We start from the raw sequence: 4686 nt of genomic DNA on the forward strand, positions 1-4686 counted from the left end.
GGCCCCGTGAGTCACAGGCTGGAAAACTCCAGCAGGGCCCCTCTGGCTCCTGCACGCTGGGAGACATTTCCTGCTCTTTACACTTGTTGGCCCCGCCTCCCCCAGGAGTTGCTTAAGGCTCGGTCTCTAACTAAATAGTTGTAACCCAGGGGAAGGAGTGTTTTCTGTGTCTGCCAAGGCGGGAATCTCCCAAGCCTTGCAATAACTGTGTATGAAGCAAGTTGTTTCTCCGGCTGGGGCCTACCTTGCCGTCCTGGCAAAAGGAAGGCGGTAGGGTTGACTGGTTCCCTCGGGGGTTGGAGGGGCTTAGCTAGCTTGTGAGTTAGAAAGCCAAGTGTTACTACCAAAAGAATCCTTCTACAGCACCCCTGGAAGGGCAAAAGCTTCGCTTTGACTTTGGATAAGGTGCTCAGTAATCCCCTGGGCTTTGCTCGCTCAGGCTCCACGTGGCATGAAGGTCAGCCCAGGAAGCCCTGGTCACCGGGGCAGAGGAGCTGATGTGGGTCATCTGGGCCCCAGCTTGGCCTTTGACAGGTTTATGGAGGACAGAAGGCAGGGAGGAAGCTCCTCCCTTGGCTTTGGCCTCCCAGCTGGTTCAGGTTGGGGCTCTGTTCAAGGCCCCTCTTTGGGCCTGCAGACTGATTAGGCCCCAGACCCTCCTGGGGTCATTTGGAAACAGTCCAGGCCCTCTAACATATGGCCCTGATAAGGATCTCCCTCTCCGAGATAAGGAGCTGTTTAAGGGAATCCGAGGAAGCCCGGGGTTTGTTTCCATAAAGCTGCACAATGTAAAGTGTAATCCCTACACAGATGCAATTAGCTGTTAAGCATATTAAGTCGTGAGGAAGGGGTGCTCTGCTGGCTCATAAATTACTGTGAGTCCACCCCAGGGGGACCGAGGGCAGGTATCTTTTCCTGCCAGATCATTAGAATGGTGACCGATGATGGGTCAAGAGGCTGAGCTTTCTGCAGCTTCGGCAACCACGAGCCTCCTGAGGAGGAAGGACCCCAGGGAGCCGCGGCCACGAAGGACCATTTGTTTCCCTGATATTGGGAGGGCTAAAGAGTCACCTCTGAGGGAGGCTTTGAAGTCCTGTCAAGGCTCAGTGTGGCAGCCAGCTGGCTCGGTGTTTCCTGCTAACTCAGGGTTTGGCACTACGGCGTTAGGTTGCCAGGTGAGCTTGGTGAAGGTTGAGTGTCCCTCCAGAATGGCCAGGTGGATGCCTGGCAAGGCCATTAAAACTGCATCTGTCAGAAGGAAGGAGACTATAAGTCTCATTTCTGGGCAAATAGCTACTAAATGGCCCTTACCTTGTGTACCAATGGCACCTCCTCATTACTTCCATTGATTTCAGAGAAATAATAATTACAATAACAATAATAATCGATAAATTAAGAAGTTTGTGCTAGGCAGGGTACTAAGCAGTTATAAATATAGTTCTTATAACAACCCTCTGAGCTAGGTACTAACGTTATCACCAATTTACAGATGAGGAAACTGAAGTTTAGGCAGGTTAACCTATTTGTACAAAATTGTACAGTTAGTAAGAAATAGTGGATCCAGAGTTTAATCCCAGAAGCTGATTCAAGCACTGAAACTCATAGTAAATATTTTAGGACCTGTTAGAAACATCTCTCCACTAGGCTTGTGGAGAAATCTGCCATTCCTCAGACTCCAATTGGTATCAAGACCAGCCCAAAATAAGATGTATTAGAAAAATACGTTGGTAGCACCCATAACAACATTATCTTCTCTATCCCCTCTCTTTATCAGCCTGATTTAGCCTGACCTTCAGAAACTCATTTGGGGCTTTTCTGTCATAGTTAACTTTATGTTGTTTGGGAACTTTTTGAGATGGTGTAAGAACAAAGCAATCGGTGAAAACTCTTGTAATTATGTCTTTGAGTGTCTTCAAATTTTATAGAGACAGGGTTTTTCAGGCAAATAACCAACAGTTGGGGTGGGATGCTGAGGAAATCAAGTTAAGGTTCTGGATTTCTAAGCAGAATCTAGGAAAGTCTCTTTCCTTTGAATTGGCCAGCTACCCCTCCAACTGTCAGGCTCTCTGGAGTTTGTGCGCCCGGGCAGGATAAGATGCTTGAGGCTGGGTGGGTGGCAGACTACATTTTTTCAAGGTGACATTCTCTTTCTCTTCTGGTCTCCTCTATGCAGCTTCCAATCAGAAATATTTGAACACTGACAATGTCTGATCTGAGAATCCAATGAGCATTCCCTGCCAAGGCAGATTGTGATGTGACTGCTTAATGATGTCACTGCTCTCTTTAAGATGCTGGCTGAACCTTCCATCCACTGACTTGTGATGGGAGATTCCTAGAGACTGATTCACTATAAGTGGAAGCTTTATTGATTTCTCTTAAGTGACAAGAGGGTCTCCTACCAGACACTTTATTGAAAGTTAGTCTCAGCCCACTACCGACCTCCACAGCCTGCTGGGGTTCTTCATCCACGGTCGTCCTCGGACCCTGCGCTGTATGTAAAGTGCTGAGTGCATACAGGGGGACAGCATGACTACCTTGAGCATTTAGCGCACCAGATAACAGAGTCTGTGCAGTAGACTTAGGATGGCAAGACAGAAAGTGGCTCTGTGGCCAGCAAGAACCAGGTGGGAGTGGAGTAGAAAGTGACCAGGTCAGCCAGGCTATGCCGAGACGAAAACATAGCTTACTCCGTGTCTTATCAATTGCCATTTTGTGTGACTTAAGTCAGCCCAGTATTAAATTTTTTTTTTAAGTATGGGGGCAGTGGTGGAGTGGGGCAGGCATGGCTGAAAATCTAAATGCTGTGGTACTCATTTCCAGGACCTTCAGAAGATAATGTCCCACCAGGAGCCGTGCGGGGACACTTAGGGTAGGCTTGCCCCAAGGTGAAATAATAATCACAAAGTGATCTTTACATCTTCTGATAAAGCTCTCCCTCTTGCTACTAGCAAAAACTGATGAACATTGTATTTGAGTTAAGCACCGAAAGGAGCAGGGAGTGTTGAGATAAGCCACCACAATTATTAACATACTTGCTGTTTAATGGCACGAAAACCACCATTAGTGTGGTGGGCCTCACTGGGTTCCCTCAGGGATCCGGCCCTCGTGTGGGCCCAGCTTATTACCTTTTATTGGCAGCCCGCAGCTCATGTTAATTGTACAGCCATCCCTATGAAGCGTTAGTCCCTGAAAGATGTAAGCTTGTCCCTCCTCACACCAGTTTGCTTTCCTAGGGCCTGGTTAGGTAGAGTGGTGGGTCAGTTTGAAAGTTGTCATTCTTATTTGTGGCTGTGATTTTTTTTTTTCACTATGTATCTCACAAGATACCTGTGTTCCCCTCTTTCTTCCCCCTCTACTGTACCCACCAACTGTTCCGATATGGTGCTTTTGATGGTCTGTGTTGAGAATTGATCCTCTGGAAGATTTCATTTCCAAGAGCTTGTTGAACTCTTTTAAGCAGGTACTATTTATAACAGCTTCCTTGCTAAGAGTGATTTTATAAATGTACTTGCATGAAAAATATTTTTGAAGCTTATTGGCAATTTATAAAAGTGGAATGTATGAAGATTCTAGCACCCTATACCTTCCACAGTGTACCAACCAAAAACATAAGATATTCAAATACTGTATTCACTTGCTAGTTAAACTCAACATTTACTAAAATATAGTGTAACTTTTGTTAAAGGTAACTTGTCACAAAATATTTAATGAAAACATAAACACCTTTTGGAATGACTGAGTAGGTTCATCCACATCCTTGATCGTTAACGTGTTACAAATATGCAAAATCACATGGAACAGGCTTTGGATGGGTTTTGTTAGGTCCCCAAGAAACAGACGTCAGTAATGGTGCACTTTAGAGGCAGAGACCTCAGCGCAGGAGGAATCAATGTGAGAAAACCCCAAAGCAAATCCTGCCTTGAAAGTTTAAGAGAAACAACAATGGAGATGTCTGCAAAGGGGTCTTTATCTGTCAAAGTGCTTTCAGGTGTAACAAACGGAAAACCCTGACTCAGATGGGTTTGCCCCTGAAGACCTTGACTTGACCTTGGAATAACCTGGGGATCAGTAGTTTCTAAACTCCCTAGAGATTCTGATACACAGTGAAAGTTAAGAAAAACTGGTTTAAACGATAAGAAAATGTATTACCTCACATAACAACAAGTCTGGAGGTGGAGCTGGCTTTAGCAGCTCTGCGATGCCACCAGAGACCCAGGTTATTCCCATCTCTCTGGTTTTTGATCTTCAGTGGCAGTTTCAATGTCACACAGAAAGCAAGATGGCTGTGGTTGGTCCAGACGTGACAGTGTGAGAAAGAAAAGGAGAAGCCATGTCATCGTGGGGGTGTCTCTCAGAGACAAGCAAATGATCCCCACTTATACCCTGGACTTCACCTGATGGCTCATTGGTCAGAGCTGGCCATTTCTGAATCAGTCACTGCAAGGAGGATGGGATTATCCTTAGATCAATCAGGAAGCCCTTGGAACCAAGGGTGGGATGGCCGAAGCCCATGGCTTTGCCATGAAGCACAGGACCGTGTGCCCGAATAAACTGGGTTTGTTATGAAGGAAAATGAAGTCTGGATGAGGGAGCCATTCACTGTGAGTGATGAGGTGAACTGGAGTGACTTGTTTGGTTTTATTTTTCTTTTTACTGCTTTTTTTTCAAGTCACAAAACCAATATAT

The sequence above is a fragment of the Lipotes vexillifer genome, unplaced genomic scaffold (assembly GCF_000442215.2).
Source record: "Lipotes vexillifer unplaced genomic scaffold, Lipotes_vexillifer_v1.1 scaffold1288, whole genome shotgun sequence".
Lineage (NCBI taxonomy): Eukaryota > Metazoa > Chordata > Mammalia > Artiodactyla > Lipotidae > Lipotes > Lipotes vexillifer.